At 42.5% G+C, this 27,194-nt stretch overlaps 1 protein-coding gene across 3 annotated transcripts in view; it reads right to left on the reverse strand.

Moving 5' to 3' along the window:
- Positions 1 to 27,194, reverse strand: part of SIPA1L1 (signal induced proliferation associated 1 like 1) — a 291,662-nt gene that overhangs the window by 141,372 nt on the left and 123,096 nt on the right. For all 3 annotated transcript variants that reach the window (XM_040975354.1, XM_040975356.1, XM_040975355.1), the window contains one exon: positions 13,631 to 13,695. The gene's annotated coding sequence lies outside the window, so the exon portion shown is untranslated. The remainder of the gene's footprint in view (positions 1 to 13,630; positions 13,696 to 27,194) is intronic.

Below are 27,194 nucleotides of genomic sequence, written 5' to 3' on the forward strand. Positions count from 1 at the left end.
CCAATCTCCCGGATGTGGGTTTTTAGATCTCCCCATTACAGTCAACACAAGTTTACTGTGAGATGCAGGAAGGTATGTGCAACGAGAAGCTGCTGCCAGGCAGGAGTTTTTCTAGGCCTGCTTCCAAGTGTAAGGTTGGACTGTGACGGAGATAGGCGCCTGCCTGTTCAGGGTCTCTCCGTCCTTAAGGGATAACAGTTCTGTCTTGGCGCTACAGTACTACGCCTAACCGCCCTGTAACTTTGGGAGGATGGCGTAAGGAAATGCTGTTCCCTCCCTCTGTATTCTCCCTGCAAATTATATTTCCTGTGGTCCAAGTGTCACAGATCTCCATGGGAACAGTCTTTCCCATCAAGAGGTATAAAGTGAGAAGCTGAGCGCAGAAGTAAATCACCAAATAAAAGCAATACCCGATGCAAAAGCCTGCAACTACACAGTGCACGGGTCAGAAAAACAGCCCTCCCACTGAATACGAAGGAGGAGGAGACTCTGGACCAGCACTCGTTAAAGACCGTTACTTTTAGAAGGCCAAGAACTTCATGGTCACTGCCAAGAGGAATCTGCTGCAGGTAAAGCACAGTAACTCTTCATTTTGTAAATATTGTGAAATAACAAAAGTTCATTTTAATGCATTACCAGACACATTTGTCCAAGTTTTTCTTTCGCAGAAGGTCAAGAGCAGCTGTTCTTCCGATGAAGGTCAGGGGCTGCCCAGAACACTTAGAGCAGACCACCCAGGAAGAGAACATTGGTGAGGACAAGGCCTTCCCCCACTTAGGACACTTCAAAGTTTACCACAGTGTTATTATTCACTATTATCCATGACCTCATCTGCAGGAATGGGTCAGGAGGCAGAAGGAACTGCAGACAGCACCCCTAACTGGAGCACGCGCTGCTACATCTGAAGGTCGCAAGGGACCCGCTGCTCTTGCACATCCAAGTGAGTCCATCTTTTCTTGGGCTGAAAAGCAGCTGAAAAACAGGAACCAAGAGGCTGTTGGGTGTACCACGTGGTTTTCATGACAACAATGCCTGATGCACTGTGTTCAAATACACACTGACACTAAACCACAGAAGAAACTTTTCCTGCCTTTTTTCAGTCATTTGTGAAGCGGTGAAACTTACAGCAAGCAACCTTCAAAGGCCTCAAAAAGCATCATGACCTTGCCTCTACACTAACACTGGGAACAAAGTGAACATGACAATGACGCCTAGAGATCCAGCAGTGAAGACAGAGCTCCAAGGTAGCCGACTACAGAAGGCAGAAAGGAAATACTCAGAAGTCCAGACCCCACCTTTCCAAGTGTGACAGATGCCATGGCCTTCCTCGGTGAAGAGAGCCCTCCCAACAGCAATTATTCCAAACAACAGTGTCATCTACCAAGAGTTCCAAGACCTCAGAAAGTGTGGCAACATTCATTCACCCAATTAATGGAGGACCACAAAAACACAAGAATACTAGGAAGTCACTTGAAACTGTATCACTCTAACTCATCTTGAAACTGAAGAGAAAATAATTTCCCAATCCTCTAGAAAGGGAGACTAATATGTACTAGTAGGATAGACAATTCACTTTTTAAAAAAAACAGTTCAGCTGAGTTCACTGTGGCCTTACAGAATTAGTGCAGGAGGAATTCATCTGGTAAGGGAATCAGGAAGGCTCTTAAAGAGAATCAGCCTTCTTAATTTCTTCTGCAGTCAGCAAGCCGGCAATTCAAACTTTCCATTCCTTTGTACATATTGTGGAGAAGAGGCAGATGATGGCAAGTGAGTTATTGTTCAGAAACTGTCCCCGAACTTGATTAGAGCCAAGAGCTGTCTGCAGCCGTGTGGGTGGTGAAGGCGGAGAAAGGCAGTGGGCAGGTCCGAACTTGTGCCGGTGAGCATCTCCACTTCAACCCTTTCCCTCTATCTTCCCAGACCACAACCGGCCTTCGTTCTTCGTCTGAACATCCTTTTCTCCGATTCTCCACACACACCTCTCTCACCCAAAAAGGAGAAGGAAACGGGATGGAGAGAGTTCACTTTAAGGACGAACTTTAGGCCCGAACATCAAATTCTTTCAGCAGAGATTACGTAAGAATCTCACTGAAAACAAAAACCTATCAATCTGACTGTACGAGTAGTACCCTAACAGCACCAGTCATGCTCTGGTAAACCATTTCTTAACTTATCAAACTTGTTTATTTAAGTCACTCACTATTGATAGGGTTGGGAAGTGTTAACGGAAATTAATCTAACGAATTCATAACTGCCTAAATTGATCATGCAAAAATACAAATTCCCACAAAGCCACCCTTAAGGGAAATACAGGCAGGAAAGACACAATTACCATTATTAATAATAATACTTTTTAAAAAACAAAAATTTGCCTGCTTCACTCATTTAAATGGTAAGATCACCAGCTGATGCTTAAACTGAAAACACAGCGACAAAAGATCAAAATGTGGGAATTTACCAAAATGTTTACAAAGTAGCATTAGAATTGGCAGAAAGTGCCAAATAATTTCAGTCAGTCCCTTAACAAAAGGGACTGTGGTTGCAAGAGCTGAAATCCAGGGAGCTCCTGCTACACGAGCAAAGGATCCGCAGAGACAGTGCTGATTCTTACAAACATTCACAACTGTCGGAACACAATCTCCTGAAGATCTCTGTGTCTTTCCGGGGGAGGACTCTGCCAGAAGATTCCAGGCAAAAATATAAAGGGGCACTGCTTTGAAACTGAGTGATACCACAAAATGAAGACTTCAATTAAGCCAAAGATGTGGGTCCAGTGCGGTAATCTCGCGGCTGCAGTCGTAAAATCCTTGTCTTGCAAGCTCCGGGATCCCATATGGGCACCAGTTCTAATCCCAGCAGCCCTGCTTCCCATCCAGCTCCCTGCTTGTGGCCTAGAAAAGCAGTTGAGGACAACCCTGCACCCACGTGGAGAACCCACAAGAGGCTCCTGCCTTGGGAGCAGTACAGCTCTGACCATTGGCTCTTGGGAAGTGAATCACTGGATGGACAATCTGCCTCTGTCTCTCCTTCTGTCTGTATATCTGACTTTCCAGTAAAAATAAAATAAATCTTTAAAAAAATAAATAAACCAAAGATGCTATCATCTTTAACTGGGCGAATTGGGCAGAGCACAAAGTTCTGCTTTGCTCTGTGTGCGCCACAGCAGTTTTGGGACAAGAACACTTGGCCATTACTGGCCCCAGGCTAGAGGGCAGCCTGCTCCTGCGAGTGCCGCTGTGAGCACAGATCGTCTGGCTCATGTAATTTTGAGTGCCAGGGAAGGAGGCTAGTGAACAAGTGCTCAGAAATTAAAACACCACAAAGGACAAACACTTTCAGATCAAAAGACAGGACTATTGCTTATATGTTATTCCAAGATGAGGGCTAGAAAACCAGACAGGAAGGGCTCAGTTACTGTAAACAACCGCAAGAGAGAATGTGGGGACGATCACAGGGGCTGGGGGTAGTGTAGAATTCCACAAGTTCTATCATGGAGCACACAGTCTCTTGAAGCTTGTGTAGGGCAGAAGAGGGACATGAGAGCACACCAGGGGACAGACACACGACATCAATCAGAAGATACCGTCCCCTCAATCTGCACCTCCCCCCGCGGACTTCGGCTAATTTCCCCATTGGGGAGCAGAAGACAAAACGTTTGAGAACACATTATTTATGAGGTGTGGATATATATACAGCATATGTATTTTCAACTCCAAAACCAAAACTTAAACTTAAGTGTTCGTTAAAAACCAAAATTTAGCAAGCCAGCAGTAGGATCAGTGGGTTGAACCACACAGCCTGTGACAATGGAATCCCGTTAGTATTCCAGTTTGTCTCAACTGCCCCTCCTCTGACCCAGCTCCCTGCTAATGTGCCTCGGCAAGCGGCGGCAGATGGCCAAGTCCTCAGGCCCCTGCAGCCACGTGGGACACCTAGATGAAGCTCTTGACTTCTGGCTTCTGCTGGTCATTGTGGCTATTTGGGGAGAATGAACCCGTGGATGGGACATCTGTCTCCTCTCTGCCGAACTCGTCTTTCAAATAAGTAAGTGAAAATTTTAAAAATAAAATTTAAATTGAGAAACATGGCTGATGAAAAAAAATCTCTCCCTAAAAGTCAGCAGAAAGAAAAGATAGCTAAAGTAGAGCCCAGTTTACCATTTAAGCAGCTCTTTCCTTTATCCAATAAAGAAACGGAAACAACCAGCAGAAATAAGTACTTGCAGTTACAAAGCACCACATTTAGCACATACCATATACAGATACTTAACATCTCCTGATCACCACCACCTTTAGCCAATCCCTTACTAGAAAACTAATGACCCTCACTGCTACGGTTTATGAAAACACACTATTAGCCAATGTTACAAAAGACTACCTGTGGATGGTGAAACCATAGATAAGCTTCAATTTTATAGGTTTCTCTATACTTCCTGCATTTGTTCACAATCATATACTATTTTTATAACAATTATTCTTAAAATTTACTGAGGATAAAATAAATTACAACAAAATGGACTCATTCCAAATGATCACCAAAACGCAATTAAGGCATCCGACTGCAGTAACAGTGAAGGCTGGACCTTGGCCTAAATCTTTATACCCAACGGCTGGAAATGCGCAGAGGTGGTGGATGCACACTGGTCCCTCCACCTGTGAACGGAGGCCTCAGAGTGCTATCACAGTGAGGCCACCATCAGATTAGGGACAGGCCAAACACTCAGACAGAATTAGGGACAGATGTCCCATCTGCGCAGCCTCTATTCAGCCCAGCTCTGAGATTACAGAAGGGCTACCTAAGCCTGCAAGCTAGATTAATTCTATTTAATTGGTCCGAGAAGGAAATGGAAAAAGAAAAATCAGAGTGGGAAGATTTCATCAGGATATTAACATTTATTCAGAAAACTGAGAAGGCAGCCATGGCTGGAAAGAAATACAGCCAAACATAAACCTATCCTGGATATGTCTCCAATCTAAGAACTCTACAATTCCTGACTGAGAGCTAATAGCCAGTGTATTCATTAACAAGAGACAATCACAGTCATGGGAGAAATAATTTTTCTGAAGTAATCCAGGAGCCAGGAGGTGACGTGAAACGTCCAGCAAACCCTTCGCTCCTCTGTTTAGGTGTTGGCTAATGACCTAATTATTTACAAACCTAGATTTAATTTCGGTACTAAAGCAAGGCCTCTTGGCAACAAATCTTTAGAAAAAGGCTACAGTTCTTAACAAGCAGGTATTTTTTCTTTGAATAAACACGGCCTCAAATCCTAACACATAGATCTTCATGTTTTATGTTACAGAAAATATTTTATTGGGGCCCGGTACCGTGGCCTAGCAGCTAAAGTCCTCGCCTTGAATGTGCTGGGATCCCATATGGGCACCGGTTCTAATCCCGGCAGCTCCACTTCCCATCCAGCTCCCTGCTTGTGGCGTGGGAAAGCAGTCGAGGACGGCCCAAAGCCTTGGGACCCTGCACCCGTGTGGGAGACTGAAAGAGGTTCCTGGATCCTGGCTTCGGATCGGCGTAGCACCAGCCATTGTGGTCACTTGGGGAGCAAATCACCAAACAGAAGATCTTCCTCTCTGTCTCTCCTCCTCTCTGTATATCTGACTTTGTAATAAAAATAAATAAATCTTTAAAAATAAAGTATTTTATCTACCCATCAAATCAGATTTCTGATGAAGGACACTCCTGAAGAACTACTTCATCAATCAGCATCTTAGAAACTCAATGCACAAATCACATAGCTCAGCAGGTGTGCCACTGAACACCTGATTTCCAGGAGCAACAAGGTGTAACCAAGAACAACGCCCTGGACCAACCAGGAAAAAAACACACATACACACAAACAAAAAAAACCACCTTATTTTATGAGCACATGTAAGTGCACCGAGTAGCAGGCAGGCTTCCGGACGCCCAAGTGCGTGACCAACTGTGGCTTCCTTCTTCCAACTGCAGGAGGATGCTTCCTCTGAGATTCTCACTTACAGAAAAATAGCCAAATGGCCACGTACCAGAAAGTCAAACTCACTTCACTAGTCAAAGGCCTGGTGTTTTTGCTACTGAATGCATAAATTTGCTTAATCTTTTCCCTTGAGAGCAGATACAATAAGTGCTCCTCTAAATAAGAAAATAGGAAATGCCCTCGTTTTACTTCTGTAGTGATTTACAGATACAAATATCTCCAACTTTGAGAAGAATATTATTACAGGTTTATTACTGAAACAGAGAAAACGTTTAACTCATTACAATGAAATAAGACATTGTCAACTTATTATTCAGTGAACACGAAACATGGCTTTCACCCATTTTGTTCCCAGTCACCAGTAACAAACCTCACCAAGTTCAGGGAGTCACCATTTGGTGGAAGGGAAAAAGTTCAAACTGCAATTTTAAATATGAGAGAGTTGGACAAGGGTTGGGGGCAAGTGAGAGGAAGCAAAACAGAGGCACATACATCCGGGCCTCCTTCCAGCCCCAGGAAGGCTGTGGGCTGCCACACGGCCCTGTGGAGGGAGCAAGGGACAGGAGCTGCACAAAAGGTCACAGGTCCCACCCTCCCTCCAGGAGAGGGGATAGGATGTGGAGGAATTTTCTAAAACAGATCCGTGAAATCAGAACTGTGAAATCAACTAGCCCACTGCTTTTCACTCTATCGAAGAAAGAAATCTGCTTTCACCAGTGTGAATTTACTCCACAATACTCTCCAATTCCAGGAATCAGCTTCCTTTTCTAATTCCTTCACTTACAGAATCAAGAGCAAAAAACACAGCATACCATTCCAGATAATTTGTGCCAATTTAGATGATTCATGTGTTGCCTTCCCAGACTAAATGGTCTATGACCAGTGCTTCCATGTCCACAGGGTGCAGAGAGCAAGGCCTAATTACAGAGCCCAGTCGCTGCAAGAGGCTCCCTGGGGCACGCCGGCCACCCCCACAAGCACACCATGTCATTTTGAGGTACAAAAACAGACCAAGTCTACAAGAATCTTCGCAAAGATTTTTTTTAAAGGCATTCTACAAGGAACAAAAAGAGTGGTGTCAGTTCACTGAAATGATTTTTTCACAGAAAATTTAAGGGCTCTTTTTTCTCTTAAAAAAATAAAAGACGGAACATCTGACAGGAGTGTAACCTAAATATCTTGCCATTTTTGTGTCTGTATTTGGTTTGACCTCTGCAGCAGCACATTGCAGTATGCTGCCTCCTCACGGGAGGGGGATATACTGGGGACCCTCGGACTGGGTGTCTCCATCAGACGGCTGACATGTTCCAACATTACCAATATCGTAATTTCGGATCCTAAGTCTAGAATGGGGGATAGCAAGCTAAATATAGCTTCATTTACATAAAATTAAAATAAGAACCACTCATTTAACAATAAAGAACATGTGGCACCACAGCCAGCTAACCCTCAGCCTACAGTGCTGGCATCCTTATGAGTGCTGGTTCGTGTCCTAGCTAATTCATTTGCAGTTCAGCTCTCTGCTTATGGCCTGCAAAGCAGTGGAGAATCATCCACGTCCTTGGACCCCTGTCCACCACATGGGAGACCAGGGTAAACCTCTTGCCTCACAGCTTTGGACTAGCTCGGCTCTAACTGCTGTGCCTATTTGGGGAGTGAATAGCAGATGAAGACCTCTCTCTGTGTTGCTCCTTCTCTCTCTGTAAAATTTACATTTCAAATAAAAGTAAATGAGGGCCCGGCAGCATGGCCTAGCAGCTAGAGTCCTCGCCTTGAACGCCGGTTCTAATCCCGGCAGCCCCACTTCCCATCCAGCTCCCTGCTTGTGGCCTGGGAAAGCAGTCCAGGACGGCCCAAAGCCTTGGGACCCTGCACCCGTGTGGGAGACCTGGAGGAAGTTCCTGGATCCTGGCTTCGGATCAGCATAGCGTCGGCCGTTGCGCTCACTTAGGGAGTGAATCATCAGATGGAAGATCTTCCTCTCTGTCTCTCCTCCTCTCTGTATATCTGGCTTTGTAATAAAAATACATAAATCTTAAAAAATAAAAGTAAATGAATCTTTTTTTTTAAAAAAAAGCACAAAAATATAAAATCCAATTTCATCAAAAGATGTTACATTTTTCCTTCCTGTAACATGAGCAAAATACACAGGAACCAAGCAGAAAAAATATTCTGAGTTTTTTCAATGCTCAACACGTGCAGTTAAATGATACATACACACACACAATATTACATACATGGAAATTAATTTTGATTGCCACATCATTCCCTGATGCCGGATCAGTAGTTAGCTTCCCAACTTGAAAGGGGGAATGATTTGTGAATGGAACCAACTATTTACTTTCAGGCAGGTAACACTGAAAACAAGAACAAAAGGTAACAGTTTAAAAAACAAGCTTTTTGAATGAAGATGTTACATGACTTATGGTCCATTTTGGAACAGCATGAAACAAAGTAATCTATGATCCAACATCGGACTGTCATAAAATAAAGACACAGCCAAGATTTCTGACAGGCTCCCTAGGTGCTGCTTCAAGGTACAATTTCATGATCAGTTCAGAATAGATGTCTCTTCTATAATCACTGCCAAGTGCACACAAGTCACAATGTGATAAACTGACAAATTTACAATGTACACAAGTAAATTGTGTCGGTCAGATGGCTACTTGTCAGAAAGTGGGGAAGGCACAGATTTAAGCTGCCACAAGCAAGGGTTCTGAGCACTATATGAATAAAGCCCAGAGACCACACACTCAAAAGATCACCAATGACTCAGTCGGTTTTCCAGTGTCCTTCGCATGCCAAACCTGCACAGCAGTGCTGAAAGGGACACGGAACGCAAACCCAACCACAGACAGAGTAGCACAGCCAAGTGCTGTGAGGCTGAGAGAAGACAAAAAGCCATCGGGATACCGACCCAGACTCCACACAGATGTGCCTCAGACCACCAGAAAGTCTAACAACAGGTCTTGTGATGAGCATCAAGAACACAGCTACAAACTCTTTCAGTGTATATTGTGATTAGACAACCAGAGCACACAGCATGCACTCTAAGCCCGCAGGTAACAGCACAGGGAACTTATACAAGATAAGTGTGGGAAAAGCACCAACAATTACAGGGAACAATCATGACCAAAGCCAGAACAGCGTTTCTTTGGGAGGTTGAGACAGTCAACTAACATCAAGGAACTATCCTGGGTTTATAAAAGATTGGTGGAAATAGCAAACATTCAACTTCTCTAATGTGTTACAGGTCGGAAAATAGATATGTGTAATTGTTATGCTACTCTATATCTTTTTTTTTAAGATTTATTTATTTATTGGAAAGTCAGATATACAGAGAGGAGGAGAGACAGAGAGGAAGATCTTCCATCTGATGATTCACACCCCAAGTGAGCGCAACGACCGACGCTATGCTGATCCGAAGCCAGGATCCAGGAACTTCTTCCCGGTCTCCCACACAGGTGCAGGGTCCCAAAGCTTTGGGCCATCCTGGACTGCTTTCCCAGGCCACAAGCAGGGAGCTGGATGGGAAGTGGGGCTGCCGGGATTAGACCCCGGTGCGTTCAAGGCGAGGACTCTAGCCGCTAGGCCACGCCACCAGGCCCCAAATCTTTGGATCTTAAGTTTATTTTGAAGGACAAAAGCAAACAAATCAGAAATGTCAGAGACGCAAGACGGCTAACCAGAGTAGGAGGATGTAGCCCCGAGTGGAAAGAATGCAGCAGGAGAAAAGCAGGTGCTATGCAGAGCCGGAGAAGGAAAATCACTCCGTTAGGTGAATGGAGTTTGCAGGCCTGTGGAAGGAAGGTGGAGCTGCGCAGAGGAGGAAAACCGGACGACAACTTACTGAAAACCCCTAAGGTTGTAGGTTGTAGCCTGCAGCCTGAGAGGAAGGTGAGCAAAACAGTGTTATGTGAAAGCAGCCCAGCCCACCAACAGAAATCCTATAGATTTGTAGCTGACACCAAAGGAGAGTGAGCAGGCTGACTCACAGAGGAGTCTCCCAAAAGCACAGCATGTGGCCAGAAAGTGTAGGAGAAAAGCATGACTCCCAACATCTGTAAAATGAGGCAAAACTGAACGGAAAAAGATGGGCTGCTGAACATCCAGATGGCACAGGCTCATCACTGGGGAGTGAGCAAACCAAAGCCGGGAACCAGGAGATGAAGGCCAAATTCACCCCACACCCAGGAGGTCTGTGCTCTAAATCCTGAGAGCCACCAGGGTCACCTGAGAAGGGGACATGGGAATCTTGGAAAGCTGATGGGATCTGGATCAGCAACATTAACTCTGGCAAGTAAGGCAGAACTAAAGGCCAGGGTCTGGCGCAAGAGTGTAGTGGCTAAATTCTTGCTTGCTGGTGCTGGGATCCAATGTGGGCACCAATTAGTATCCTGGCTGGTCTACTTTTCTTTCCAACTCCATGCTTGTGTCCTGGGAAAGAATTTGAGGATGGTCCAAGGCCTTGGGACCCTGTACCCACATGGGAAACCTAGAAGAAATTCCTGGTACCCGGCTTCAGATTGGCTCAGATTTGACCATTGCAGCCACTTGGGAGTGAACCATTAGATGGAAGATCTTTCTCTTTGGCTCTCCTTTCTGACTTTCCAAAATAAGTAAATCTTTAAAAAAAAAAAAACACAAAAAACCTAAAGGACAAACATAACTGTGGGCAGACATTAGGACCCTGTTGTGTGTTGTGTGTACTCCAACATTAGAACCACATGCGAGGCAGAAAGCGGAGTAAAGTCTGCCTAGACAAAGACCAACTGTACACAGGAACAAGAAATAAAGGCATGAATTTAATCAATATTACAACAGAGATACAAGCTATACAACAGAGTGACACTGAAACATTTGAGGACTAGAGAAAACTAAAAATACAATGGAAAGCCTCCCCAAGAGAATGAGCAAGGAGGAAGAAAAGAATTTCAGAATGAGAAAGAAACTTCACTGGAGAATGCACCAAGAGTTAGTACTATGGAGAAGACCTAAGTGAAACCAGGAAATACATCAATGAATTAAAGGACATTATCAAAAGATTAAATATAAGGGTAATATGAATTCCTGGAAGCATAGAAGGAGAAGCAGGATTTCAAGAAATATTCACAAAATAATCAAAGAGAACTTCCCCCACATTGGAAAAGAACAGAGAAGTCAAACACAGGAATGACAGAAAACTTGAAACAGACTATCAGAAGTGATCCTCACCTTGACACATAACCATCAAAGCCTTCAGTTGAACATAAAAAAAAAAACTGAAATATGCATGCAAAAAGATAGGAACACTAATCAGACTCATTGCTGACTTCTAACAGGAGATATTTTTGGCCAAAAGAGAACGGAGTGCCATATTCCAGATCCTAAAACGAAAAAAGAATCAGCCCAGAATAACATACCCAGCAAATATTTCATTTGTATTTGAAAATGAAATCAAAATACTTCCACAGCAAACAGAAACTGAAAGACTGCTGTTACCAGATCAACCCTACAAATGTTACTGAAAAAAGTAAAGACAGGAAAAACAAAGCAGCTACACCCAATGATGGCAAAGGGGAACTTCTCAGTAAAAACCACAAAAGAAACTAAACGAGTGACACTAGTAGATAAAATAGTCCAGAAAATATGCAAATACTTGGAAGCTGAACATGCTACTGAATGAACAACTGGTTAGACAGGAAACCAAAGAAGATATTTAAAATTCGTTGGCGTGAATGAAGACATCGGTGTAATGTATCAAAGCCTGTGGGACAGAGCCAAAGCCGTGCTAAGAGGAACATTTACTGCAATCAGCATCTATATCAAGAAAACAGAAAGGCACCAGGTAATGAGCTACTATGCAGCTGAACAATATAGAAAAACAACAGCAAAATAACCCAAGATTATTAGAAAAAGAGATAATCAAAATAAAAGAGGAAACAGGCCAAATAGAGACCAAAACAACAATACATAATTAACCAAAGAGCTGGTCTGTCAAGAAAAATAAAAATAAATACCACTCTATTCCCACTGATTAAAAAAAGACAAGAAAAAATAACAGAATCCAAGATGAAAAAGAATACCTAACAATTAGTAATTACTACTAGCAACTATATGCCAACAAATCAGAAGATCTAGAAAAAATGGATAGATTCCTGGATACATATCATTTGCCAAAAAACAATAAGTTAACAGAAAATCTAAACACACTTAAAACTACAACAGAGATCAAATCAGTAACTGAATCCCTCCCAATAACAAAAAGCCCAGGACCAACGTGCTGAATTCTACCAACAGGGGAAAAGGCAGCACGGTGGGGTGTGCATCTCTTCTCCTGAAGAAAAGAAAGACCTCCCAGTAAAACTAATGTACCTCGACAAGATACTAGATTCTCTGCCATTGCCTATGCCTGCAATGTCATGACACTGTCAGTAAGAGGACGCTGAAACTGTAACTGCAGCTGCAGGACTTATGCCATTGTACATCAGTGGGGCAAACAGGGATGGAGGGCAGAGGGGAAGAGAGGAGGAGGAGGAGTGACGGGGGACTGCTCTATACCTACAAAAATGTGTAATAAAAATGAATAAACTTTTTTAAAAACTTAAGACAAAAAAAAATGTGAGCATAGGGTACTTCAGGAAAACACTGTCATAACCAGGACGAGGGTGATCCGGTGTCTGTAATCTTAAAACCCTTCCACAACTGTGGTTCACGTGGGCTGCTTCAAAGCCAAAACCATCTTGTGGGGGAAAAGAGAGAACTGAAAAGAACATTTTCGATTCATGCCTGAATGTTGATTCACTACCTGAGAAGGGCTACAAGAAGAGAGAATGCCAGTCAACACGACACGTCGTGCCAGTTTAATTTAACCATATTATTTTTGCCTGGCTTTGCAACATTCCCCAGGGAGAAACTAATGGATTACTAAAAATAAAATGGAGATTAAGTGAATCACTTAGGATGCTTTGGCTCCTAACTAAAAACTGGCTTAAGCAAAAAGGAAACACATTGGCTCAGACACTTGGACCATCAGAACAGGGGCAGGCACCAGGGCTGGTTCCCTGTGATTCTGGAATCTGTCTTCCACCCTGTGCAGCTTCTGGCTCAGGCTGACAGCCAGGAGGCTGCACACGAAGACCTCACAGCATCACACAGCAACACCCGGAAGAGAAGAGGCAGTGCGCTCTTAAGCCTTCATCCCAAGTACAAGAAAAGTTGTGCCAGAGCCCCAGCAAATCTGCCTTGGGCCTCCCTGGCTGGAACAGGAACATCCTGAAACCATCCCTCCAGCCGGCTAACAGCCAACACTAATCAGAGTGGCCCGAGCTCAAGCCCAACAAGGACACAGTGGGACGGGACGGCCCCGAGTGAGGGCTCCACCAGGTGCTGTGATCAGTTCCTCGACCTCACAACATGGAACACAGATGTTTGCAAGATTAGGATCCAAGCCTACTGCCCACTCCAGCTACATGGATTAGCTTCAACAACTCCGTGTGCATCAAAACATGTGATATCAAAGTCACAGTAAGTCTCTACAACTATAGACTGAGAAAGCAAAAAAACATTAACTTTCTAACCTTTTTAGAAAAGAGATGTTTCTTTCAATATTTCCATTTATCAGAAAGATAAATAAACTCAGCATTTCAGCATTCTATATAGGAAACCTGGCATCGTACTCACTGTGCTCGTGTGCCATGGCCGTGGATATTCAGACAGCAGCATCATCCATGCTAGCAGCGTTTAACCTGTGGGGGAATAAAAGCTGCTATAGTACACACGTGGCTCCACTGGAACACACAGCTGCACAACATTGGCAAAAGTCTTATCTCTGCTCTCAAACAGGTACGCCTGCCTTTCTGAAGCACGCAACTCTACTACAATTAAACACTGGGAAAAAAGGCACCAGCTTTAGAGTATCTCCACTATTTCCCAGTTAAGATCAGCAGCATCTATTGTAGAAGTGAACATCAAAAAGCCAAAATAAACAAATATATTTTAAGCAGTGCTGCTCTGGACTACTGCTTCAAAAAAATCGAAAGGGGAATTAGAGATAAAAAACCTCAAAAACGACATGGCCTACCCACTCACACATACACCAAGCAACAGAAATCTAGCTAAGTCAGCGCCAACATTTAACTCAGAGTTCTGAGAAAACAGTTCTCAGAAGAAAAATATGCTATCTTATCCAAATAGTTGACATGGCATCATCTTACTTAAGACAATCTCTGAATATTTAGCATTCCATGAAATTCTGAACAAACACACCCATAACACTGGAGATCTAAAGTCCTGCAATTGTTTTTAATATTCATAAGTGAAAGATAAGAATGCTGTCCTTTTCCAGACCCCATGAGAAAAATGAACCCAACAAATCAGCCATGTGATGGAGAACCTTTCCTGGTAAGTAACCTTCGACACCGAGGTGCTTCTTCCCAGGGTCAGGTGCCTTGACAAGGCCAAGGATGCTGAGTCACCATCCACAAAGGCCACGTCTGATCTCACTCAGCTCTCATTCTGCTCAGTGGCGGTGACATTCAGCCACACTGCTGTATTCACCATGATTCATAAAAAGGTCACGTATTTTTTTTTTAAAGATTTACTTATTTTTATTGGAAAAGCAGAGTCAGAAAAAAGGAGAGACAAAGATCTTCTGTCAACTAGTTCACTCCCTATGTTGCTGCAAGAGTGGGAGCTGAGTTGATCTGATGCCAGGAGCTTCTTCTGGGTTTCCCACATGGATACAGGGTCCCAAGACTTTAGGCTGTCCTTGACTGCTTTCCCAGGTTACAAGCAGGGAGCTGGATGGGAAGTGCAGCAGCCAGGGCATGAACTGGCACCCATATGGGATATTGGTGTATGCAATGTGAGGATTTAGCCACTAGGCTTTTGCACCAGACACACAAAATAATTATTATTTTTATTCATTTGAAAGGCAAAGTTACCAAGGTGCAAGGCTGGGAGGAGGGAAAGGCAGGAATACAGATCTTCCATTGCTGCTTCACTCCCTAAATGGCTGCAGGGGCTAGGATTCACTGTCCCTGGAATCAAACACTGGTGCTCAGGTGAGCCTGTGTCCTCACAAGGTGGGGCCTGGAAGCCACCCCCGCTTCACTTACAGACTGACTCCTGCCTGCCACTCACCCTTCTTCTAGTGCCAGGCAGGGCTTCAGAACTGGGAGCAGACAGGGCACAATGGAGGGCAAGAGGCAGAGGTACTAAAGGAAGAAAGGAGAGGAACAGATGGTGGATAAAGACACCAGTACAAATAAGGCATTGCGCTTTAACATAATCTGCAGAATAATCCAGACAAAATGGAAAGTAACATAAGCAGCTTAGAAACACACAATTTGGAAGGTCAGCGATCTTGCCATTTGGACATAAATAACGATAATTTTGAAGTTCACTAAAGCTCTTAAAACACTGCTGAAGGGATTTAACTTCCAGTTCAATCATCTCTTCCAGTCTAACAGATTAAAATGGGCAGGACAATGGAGCTTTTCAAACCCGACAGATAAGACAGTCCACTTTCTAAGCCTGCATGCTTTCAATAACCTCTATGCGTTCTTATCTCCAAATAAGGGTCAACCAAATGTTACCATGGTGAAAAATTAATTAGACCTTGTAACTTTCCAGTGGTTACAGGAAGTCATTAAGCTACCCCAGTGGCGCTCACATGAGAAGTGGGAAAAACTAGGCATGAAACCCAGGGAATAAAATGATCACAGTCATCCGCACAGGAAGGATGCACAGGTGAGACAGAATGAAACAGATCAGTGGACTGCATCACTGATGTGCAGGGCGTCCCTGTGGTTGAGGGACTCACAGGATGCAGAAATTGACAAGTGTGTGTATGGAGTAAGATCGTCATAAAAGTTACAAAACATTCACACATGCTATGGGAATCATGAATGAGCCAGAGGAAATGACAGCACGTAGGGAGAGTGAAGCGGGGGTGGGGTGGGGAGCTGTCTCCCAGAAGTAAGTGATCACAGATGGGCAAAGAAGCACTATTCCAGGCAAAGGGAGAAAACGTGAAAAGGCATGGTAGTACCCATCAGTTGGTCACATTCGAGGAGTAACAGGAGAGCAGAAGCAGCGAGAATACATGTGTAAGGCAAAACTAAAGCCCAGACAGTGCAAACACTTTGCAACATCACCAACATTTAAGTCTTATTTCACAAGCATAATGAAACTATAGAGGGTGGGAGGATAAGACTGAAATATTAGGAGCAGAGGAGTAGCATGATCTGTAAAATTAAAAAAGAAAAAAAAACCCAAGATGAAGTCATCAAAGGCAATAATGAAGAGTGATGTCACATAAAAGATGACAATCAAATTAAATACCAAGAAACAGAAGATCCGCAACCTCATTAGACATTTAAGAACATACTGGACAAGCAAAATCACAAGGTGGTAGGCAACATTACTTACACCTCAAATTAATAAGCTGTATGACAGTTATCTATTAAAGCTGAACATATGCATATATGCTGCACAACTCAGCCAACATAAATGAATTTAGAAATATGTGGCAAAGGATACTAAAGGGGTTTAGGAGATATTACTTCAAAATACAACACAGCACCTTGGCATTTAAGAAAACTGCAGAGAAAAACAAACAAAACAAAACAAAAACAAAAACCAACCAACCAACCAACCAAACACCTCTCTGATCCACTCTCATCCTATAGGCCATTACAGAATTCACCAGCCTTCCTAGTACAGTGGGTCCTGACACCCACCCATACTTGCTGAAAAGGAATGTCTTCATCTGTGAAGCCAGGGGGATCCTGAGAACACAAATAAACAGACCTGGGAAGTCTTAAATACCACCACCACACCCAAGGTCATGCCTCCTTTGACCAGGCTTCCACCCACCTGCCCATTCGCTGACACCCGTAACACAAAAATACATACAGTGTCTGTGTGTCTCAGGCTCTCATGTCACACATGACCCTACAGTAAGTAAATTGCTATGCTTTTTGTTTTTGCTTGTCATTTGTTACAGGGTCATCAGCCAGCCACCTAGTAATGATTACAAGAAAGAACTCTGGGGTCACTGTTGTGGTACAGTGTGTTAAGCCATTGTCACACTAACATTCCATAAAGAGATACCAGTTTGAATCCTGGTTGTTTTGCTCCCGATCCAATACTTTGTTCAAGTGACCAGGAAAGCAGTGGATGACGGCTTGTTGTACTTGGGTCCCTGCCATCCACATGGGAATGGACCAGGATGAGTTTCTGGTTTCTAGCTTTGGCTAACTCAACAATAAGCCAAGGGATGGAGGATCTCTTTCTTCCTTGTCTATGCTGTCACTTTTTTGTTTTTCAAACAAACAAAAAAAAAAACTTTTAAAAATAACTTTCTCCACTACAACATGAACAGGGACACTCCCAACAGGGTAACCCCTAACAGCCAAAAACTAGAAACAACTTCAATGTACATTCACAGAACTACAAAAAGAATGAAGCAATTCTGTACAACGACATAGTGATCAAAAGAATGCAACACTGCTACCTGTAACAGTGTGAATGAATATCATCAACATAACATGGAGAAGCAGCCACCTGCAAAACATACATGCCAAATAATTCCGTTTATACGAAGTTCAGTATGAGGCGCAAACAAGGTCAAGCGAAATAATACTGGTTATTTTCATGACCTGAGTGGTGGCTAGATTTCAGAGACAAATTCAATTTCTGAATAGCACTGACCTGTTCTCTAATTATATGATCTCTGCACATTTTTGTATTTTAGATCAAAATTCAAAATAGTATTATCTAAAAATGAATAATGAGCAAGTATACTGGCAGGATTATCAGAAAACTTCTCATCTTGTTCCCTTTGCATTCTATCACTGGAACACAGCCACGACTGGAGCTGCTGCTGAAGGTGTTCACTTGGATAAGCTGACTGCAGTAGTATCTGCACGGCTACTCTACTGTAGAGTTACTTACACTTTCCTTCTTTGTAATTAGCAAGAATTACAGAGGGAGATCCTTTGAAGCTATGTCAACATCCTGTTTATAAGCTTTCAACTAATTTTTTTGTACTTTGTACTGATATTCTTTATGCATTCAGTGCTTTGTAATCACTATAATCACTATAACTATAATCAGCTTCAGACATTATTGCTGCTGTAACCCAATCTGCCCAGGATCGGCCAACAGAAAGAGACAGCTTCCAGTGCATTTTAACATGACCCTACCTTTCTTTTTTGTATCTTTCATTTCTGAAACAAGAAACATAGTTCTCAATTTGCAATTTCTCATCCTTAAAAGCAATATGTCTCCTAATTCTTTTATTATAGAGATGGAATGCCTTTTTAAAAAATTGAAACCTGCCAGGTGTGGTGGCACATGCCTATAGTCCCAGCTACTGGGGAGGCTGAGGCCGGAGGATCGCTTTAGGAGTTTTGGGCTGTAGTGTGCTGTGCCGATCGGGTGTCCGCACCAAGTTCGGCAACACTATGATGACCTCCTGGGAGCGGGGGACCACCAGGTTGCCTAAGGGGGTTAGGTGATCTGGCCCAGGTCAGAAACGGAGCAGATCAAAAAACTGAAATCCAGATGCGAAAAATCCTCCTGGTTGAGAGGGAGGGGCTGCTTTCAGCCACTCTCAGTGGACCACACTGGGAAGCACAGAAGGACAAATAAAATTCATGAGAAAACTGAATTAAAAGATTTAAATAAATGTGAATTTTGGTGCAAACATTTTGAGATCCAGGCATAAACTTTTTTTGGAATATATACCTTCTTAAACTTTTTTGAAGACCTACTGTATAGAATAACATCTATATCCATAGGATTTTTCAAGGAACTTGAGGAGTTTGTGCTGTACAAAGCTTACATGGAAAAGTGAAAGGCCCAACAATCTAGTAAGACAGTAGGGAGGGAAACGTCTTGTTAACTCGTTACAACACAAAGAGAACAGCAGATTAAAGTTAAAAAGGTAAGTTTTGTAACAATGATACTTTCACAGATATTTATCCTTACAGGGGTAAATTAAACAGAACTATTTCACTCTCCATAATAAAAATGAATTCCAATTTAACTGATGACTTACACGTACAGGTCAAAATTACAAAACTTTTATGGACAATAAAAGTATATTTAATGCCTCCACCAAAGGTTAACAACATAAGAAAAACCATAAAGAAAAAAAATCCATTCTACATTTAAATAAGAGCTTCTGGAGGAGGGTGTTTGCCCTTGCAGTTTCCATGCCATCCCAGGTGCCTGTGGCCCACAGTGAAGGGCACACATTTGTTTCTCATCATCTCCCCTAGTTTCTGCTAATGCAGATCTAATGAGAAGGGAACAGGGATGGCTCAACTAACTCAACTCCTTCCATCCACATGGGAGACCCGTACTGAGTTCAGCCAAGACCCAGTCACTTGGGGGTAACTGCAGAGTGAACCAGCAAATGAGAACGCTCTCTGATTCTCAAATTCATAAAATGAACAAAAATTTTTAAAGAAAGAACGCCTGCTCGTTAAAGGATACTATCATTACAAGATAAGCCATATTAGAAAACATACAACAAAATCGAAATATCCAGAATGCATTAATCCATATAAAAGTATGTGAAAGAGAAGCAATACAGAGAAAAACAGACAAAAATTGCAACAGAAGAGGAAATGAAAAGGCCCTTAAGGACACGGCATGACACTGTTCTTTAGAAGGAAGGGATATAAATACAAAGCACCTTTACACATCTAGTAGCTTCTCATGAGTGCAGCAAAACTCCGGCCAACGGCAAGTCCTGCGGCTCTGGAGGAAGTACGAGCTGGAACAGCGGTCATCAGCGGCCCAATGGAAGCGCCACGCGTGGACAACCCTGCGGCCCAGCAACCTCCTCCCTGCAGCTACTCTCACTGAGAACAGGAGACAGAGACACACCCAACTGTTCCTAGTCACAGCAAACTGCAGACAATGCACATTCCGACAGCATCACTAAAACCAAAATGTGGCTCTGTCTGTGGCAAAACCAGTGAACTACGAAGCCACACTGAATCAAGTAGAAATCAAAGAGACAATGTCTTTCAATACATTTTAGAAATTAGTTATAAACAAAAAATTAGCTCACAGGTTCTCTGAAGGCTGGATCGCTATCACTTAACATACCTATTACTACAGTTTGTTTTTTTCCTAGAGACTGTGCATATTCCCAAGACACAAACATTAACTTCTCCCAAAGCAGTAACACAACTCGTTACAGCTTGGAGCATCAAACTGAGCCCCTGGCAAATACAGGATTAAATAAGGTACAACAAAACTGTAAACTTCACTTGTTATGTGTAGAAGAATGCACTTAAATTCCCTATGCCCCAATAAAACACTTGCAAAGACATTCACATTGCAGTTTTTCAAGAAGAGAAAAGCACGTATTTAAGGACCAGGCAAAAGCACCAGTTCTGTTAGCAGCTGTAGCAGTCGGGGAAGACTGCTTGTTACTAACTGCACTATCAACTCATTTCTGTATATGATATACTGTAACATACCACAGCTTTCAACCACAACAGTTTAAACTTTGCAAATCAGAATAAATGGACCATAAAAGCCAAACATAAACAGCCTCGTGCGAGCAGGATGCTAAGCGTTAGACACATGCCTCCGGCTCAGCCAGCCCTGGGTCACCATCAGGATCTTGTCAACCTCCAAGCAAAAGGTTTTTTATAACATTAAGAGTTGACTAATTTTAATAATCTGAAAAATTGCATAAGCTACATATTTAAGACTGTGAACGGAGGTACTATCTATTTTTTGTGGGTTTAAATCAGCTTTGACTATGATGCACCACACCATGTTTCATATGGGTCACAGTGTGTATAAAATCAAACAGGTGGTAAGTTACATAGAGACATCAAGTGGCAGTTTAAGTTAATTCAGCTCTAACTCACTTTGCTTCTTAACAAATGTTATTTCAAAAAGAGCATTTCCACAGCCTATGAAGATTTTAATTTTAAACAAAAGTGACATCTTTATGTATTTAAGAAATAACTGTGCAGGGTAACAGAAGAAATGAGCTGTTACAGGATACACTAGAAATACATTTCAGCAAATCATTAGTCTCCGTTCTCAAGGGTGTGCACTGGGTGCATCAGCCTAGCAAGTCACTGAATTTATTAAGCCATCATTCTGCTGCACCAATTCTCCATTCTTTCCTTTCCTGCACACTGAATAAATCAAAAGCAAATGTTTGCTTTCCTCTCTACAGCAACAACTGTGCATTTGGCCTGAAATCTAAATAACCAGGTTCTTTATGAAATTTTTGAAATTCAGCCAATATACAGATCTTTTCACTAAAAATAAGCATGAAACAAACATGGCTCAAATCATAATTGCCACATTTAACTACTCAGGCTGGGGGAGGACAGCCTTATCACACAAGCTGGATAACCAGGCCAGCACTCACCAAAGCCATACACGGCCTACTGTCACAGAAAGGAAAGTAATTATCAAGAATTTGAAACACGGACATTCAACTGGATCAGCCTCTTTGGCCTAAAAGCTATTGATACAATACTTAACCAACCACGTAATGCATTTCTACACTGGCTAAGCCTGAATCAGATGCCATGGTTAGTTTGCATGTTAAGTTAGCACAAGTGTAATACTCCATTATCTAAGTAAATAATAACTTACGTGTTGCTATGAGGATACTTTATGTCTGGGGCTCATATCTAAACCTTTATGCCTCAAGTAAAAGAAAATATATTTGATAATATGAATGGGCCTCATTCAAATAGCTGAAAAAATCTAAACAACAAAAAACTGAGCGTTGCCAAATAGAGAAATTGTGCTTCAAGACTGCACCATCAACACCTGAGTTCCCAGCTTGCATTGGCCCCTCAGATTTTCAAGTTGCAGCCTTTATTACATGACCAAGTTCTTTCCCTGAAATCAATCAATCCCCATCTCTCTCCCTCTCTGTGTGTGTGTGTGTGTGTACAGATATACACACAGAGCTATTCTGTTTCAGAGACTCTGAAAGAAACACCACCCATCAATTCCAACATCAAATGTGCAGCTTTTTTCCCACTCCAGAAAATTCTCTAGTTCTTGGAAGATACCACTGCACTTATAACACAAACACTTGGTGCTGACACTGTCAATATGGAGTTACCTTGGAGCCCATAAGAGAAGGTCTCAGTCTCATCGGAACACCCCACTTCAAATGTCAACCATTTACGTCAGGCCACGGTACTTCCGACCAACACAGTGCGAGCCCACAACCCCTTGTCTGGGTTCAGTTATTTCCCAGAATGGTTCACAGAACTCAATAAATCTCAACTCAATCTGCATTTACCAACTGGTTTCAAAGACTACAACTACGAAACAGCCAAAGAAAGAAGGGACAGGAAGAAACACCAGGGACAGAGGTGCCCTCTTTGCAGGTAACTTGAAAAGGCTCCCCACTAGGAAGCTCCCTAAACTCCATTTTGGAGGATTTGTATGAGGGAACAGAGGCTACATCACACAGGCTCGGCTGATGAGATCACTGGCTGCTGGTGATTAGCAATTCAGTCTGCAGCCTGCCGGGGCTCCATGGAGGTAACGGGATAGGACCACACCTCTAACACCCCTAGAAACAGCCCCCATCTTGCAGGCTATGGGAAGACTCGCCAGCCACCAATCATCTCATCATGCAACCAGACACTTGGACAAGCTCTTCTGCCAGGAAACAGGGACAAGACCAAACATCTTCACAAGCTGTCCCCATCCCTCTGGTCACTGAGGCACCTTTCTAAGGGGTTCAGAGGTTCTGCGTCAAGAACCAGGGCCAGAGATCAAATATTTCTTCTGTAACTGCAAAATGAGAAACTCTGAGATTTAAAGATTCCTAAATTTAAACTCATACAAGCAAAGACACCTTAATGCAATTCATCTGGAGAAGCAAAACACATCTCCTGCCCATCTAGAGACCATACTCAACGACTGAGCTGTTTCCCAAAAAACTGAAATAAAGGTAGACTGTGAGACATGGACTACAGAACCAACATGAAACAAAAAAGTGTTGGGGGGAAGAAGAGATCCTGTGACCTGAGGAGGGGGCAGTAGGACAGCTGGAGGGAGACCGTGCAGAGGACTCAGAACAAGCCACATCTGACTGAACTAGCGAGGTCAGTACTCACTCATTCAACCTTTCCACATGAACACAGTTTCAGAATCTATGAGGATCCAACTGTTTCATTTTGACAGTCTCATCTTATTGTTAGTAATATCGTTAACTGTCAGAGTCCATTATCTCATGCTCAGGAAGGAAGGAGAGCCTCAAGATAAAATATTTGAATGTGACATAGCCACCAAGTGGTATAGGAACCCAAATGCAGACTGGGTCTTGCTGTAAGCTAATGGACTGTGTGTAATAACAGCATTTACTAAGGCGAGCAACAAAACAAAAACATTCTGAGATAAGAACCTTGTAAGTAATGTCAGATGTGTCAAAAGTAATCATACAATTAAAAGGAATCAGCATGAGCAGCAAGGAAAATAAATAGTAAAGTGTATACTAAAGAAAAGATTTCTAGTCCAAAGCTGCTAACTATTATAGAATTCATGAGAAGCCAGTGTTTTGGACTGAGATCCTGAACCAGCTGCCAACAGATCAAACCAACTTGAGTCCTGTTACCACCACAGAAGCAAACCAACACTTTAAGAAATAAGGCAAATTCCCAAACAGGCTACTTTTTCCAAAAATCAGGAGATTCCAGCAACGAATCAGAAAGCGCACAGTAAACCTGGTGGGACGTACCCCATGAGAAAGACCCCTCTGTTTCATTCCTACAAGTCACCTGAAGTAACTTGAATCTCACCTTCCCCATTTTTGAATTGTACTGCTTCCTTGATCCAGCTGAAGTTATTGTAGAAAACCAACTGTTCTGTCACACGATAGGGCACCTTGCTTGCTAAATGGAATGTTATTGTATTCAGGGAAAACTAATAAAGGCCAATTAGATATTTAAATTAAATGTGTTAAAATTTGCTTTTTCACATGACCTATGAACTTTTCCCATTCTTCTAACTCAATAAGTCTGAGTGCCATAAAAATACTAGTAAACTCAAAGGAATACAGGCAACCCCAGGACAGATGACATCAAGAGAGCAGTACGGTGCAACAAGACTGAGAAACAGAAACATATGGAACAAATGAAGCAGATAGAAGGCAAAAAACTGATAGGCCCGAGATACCAGAAACTCCTACAACTGAAAGGGTGGACCTGCAATAAATGTTCCTAACAGGACCCAGGAAAAACAGCCAATGAGTGTCAGCAGATTATGGGAGAAGCAGCAGAAGCAGGACAGTCGGCTAGGTAACCCAACAGCAAGACTTCCAACACCAGTCCTCACCTTTCTCCATGTGGCTAGCTGTGGCACTGGCCTGGAGATGGAGGCCACTGTGACCTGTAAGTCAAAGGATTGGACCATGTGTTCCCAAGGACTGAGGTGACACTGTACTCAGAGAAAGTTACATACACTTCACTGGATTCACTTCATGCTATTCCACAGCCACGGCTTCTGCAATGAGAGCCCACATGAGCTCTCACCAGGTCGACAGTTGCTCTACTACAAAGCCAAACACAATCTTCAAGGGCTTATGCTAACCACAATTGGTTCTAGGAGAATCCAGAATCACACTGTGAGGACATCAATAGGTGGAAAGGAGTACTGAATTTAGGAACACCTTAGAAAAGCTCATATGAGAAACAAAGGCCGTATTTTCAATAAATCCTCTCCTGGTAATCCAAGAAACTATGATATATATAATAAAGCAAGAATGAAAAGGTGAATTGACCTTTTTGGTTAAAACAAGAGTATTGGGAAATGGAAGGAAGAAGAGGGATCAGCATTGGCTCATGGCTATAACCAGGATTCAACCCCAAACAGGCAGCCTGGACTGCACCCTTTAGCCTAGCTCTCTCTTGGAAATCCCAGCGCTGGCTTCCTCCCTTGATACACAAATCTTTAAATCACATAAGCCTTTCTCATAACACAGATTCCTTTCCAAAGAAGTAACGCAGTAAGAAGGTGCCAAGAATCACTTGAAATGTTCCATCTTAACATGACTGGAAGCATGGTCTACTTTGATGGCACTACTGTTACATAAAGAAAAAAACAAAAAAGAAAAACGGGAGAGGGAGGCAACAGTGACCACCACACCCAACATAAAATGCTGCCTTTGCAGGAAGGAGCTTCCGAGCAAGAGCCTATATCAATCGCATTTCACACGCAAATCCAAGTTCACCTTTTCTACTGAAAGATCAAGAGATCTGGTCCCTTTGTGCAGACATCCCAAAATAGCAATGGTGGCTGGAGCCACATAAGGTATGCTGGCCCTGCCCTCTCCCCATTCTCCACCACTGCAAGATCCTCCTCCTGATCCCAGACCTATGTCAACTGCTATCCATCACTCTACTCACCCTGATGTTTTTCTTATAACAGCTCACTTTTCCATTAGCCAGAATTATTATAACGTTTTGATTACTTAAGTTTTGAATATAAAAAGTACTTTCTAAGGAAAAGAAAAGGAAGAAAAAATATTAGACAAAATTCAACAATAAAGTTCTCTCAAAATTCTAGAAATATGAATAACGTACACTGTTATAACAAAAATGTCCAGTTAGTAAAACTAAAAAGTTACCATGTACCCCTTGAAATTTTTACATAACGAGAAAAAGAGGTCCATTTAGTGATGGCAAATTTACCCAAAACTTTATTTAATTTATCCAAGAGACAAAATTCTCATTGTTGCTCCATTCTGTTCCTCAAATGCCCTTAAGGGTTACAAGGCAATCCACCCAGGAGGGTGTCAGGACTTAACTACTTCTTGAGCCATCACCTGTTAGCCAAGGTGCATAACAGCAGGAAGCTGGAATACCGAGTGAAGCCAGGAATCTAAACCAGTCACACCAATATGGGATGCCTCTATGCTTGAATGCTGTCTAAACACTGTGTCCAACGCCTATCCTGCCAGCAATGGCTTTATGCGAGACATATATAGCAAACTATGTAAGATCCTGATGACACTGCCTTGCAACTGAAAGGATCCTTCCTTTCCTATTAGGCATATAGGGTGATGAGATAATCACTTTAAACTCACTCAGCAATTGCAGAAAGTCAAAGCAGTTTTTCACACTGGATTACCTCCAGCCAATATTCTGACCTAAGAAGTAAGTCAAATGTCCACCCGGCACAGCAGAATTTAAAGCAAAGCCACCAGAGTATGAAAAAGCAGGAATGGTGACGCACATGTGCTTTAAGAACAAAGTTTAGAAACACTGCAATGTAAAACAGGTTTCTCTGTTAGGGCTTGCATAGTAGATACAATATAAAATACTGGTGGAATTCATAAGGAAATACAATTTCAATACTACTGCTTAATAAAACAGAAACATCAAAGCAAAACAAAAAGTCATTGGTTTAGAACTATTAAAATAGCAAAATATAGCTCTGCCAGGAAGCCTGAACTGAAGCTGTTTTGATTCTGTCAGAGGAACAGGGCTTTGAAAAGGAGCTAACGTTGAGCCAACAGCTCAGCACCCTTGCAGATGTCATCAACGGCACCCACAGGCACTCACTTCCGAGCAACTGAGCCCATGTACAGAACACAACAGAAGCAAAGGGGTATGAATGAACGTACACTCTGCAGAAACACAACGAAGAATCTGGAAACAAATCCATTATTCTCAACAGAAATATCATACAGAAAATAAAGAAAATCAACACCATAATCTGGAATTTATTACTCTATAATGTGATGATCAGATGGAAACCTAGAAAAGTAACTGGTATCAAGTCAAGGTGGCAAGTGAAGTAACACCTCTACACCAAAATTATAACCAAACAACAAATGAGAAACAGGTCTGCGTATGGTCAAGCCAAGAATGAAAACATTCAAAAAGTCAAAACAACTTTTACATTGGAGCAGATATGTTTATGCAACATTTTTCAATATTTTAGTAGCAGATGAAATGGGAGGAAAATCTATGCATCACAGGATTAAAAGATCAGTGAATGGGCTGACATTGGGTACAGCTGCTACCTGCATTGGTGGCATGCCCTATGGTTAATGTCCTGGTTACTCCACTTTCAATCCAGATCCCTGCTAATGACCTGAGAAAAAGCAGCATATGGTCCAGGCATGTGAACCTACATCCACATGAGACCCTGACTCTTGGGTCTCAGCCCTGCCTAGCCCTGGCCATTGTGGGCATCTGGGACTAAACTAGCAGATGGAAGA

Source organism: Ochotona curzoniae, unplaced genomic scaffold, assembly GCF_017591425.1.
Source record: "Ochotona curzoniae isolate NIBS_2020 unplaced genomic scaffold, NIBS_Ocur_1.0 contig_2688, whole genome shotgun sequence".
NCBI classification, from domain to species: domain Eukaryota; kingdom Metazoa; phylum Chordata; class Mammalia; order Lagomorpha; family Ochotonidae; genus Ochotona; species Ochotona curzoniae.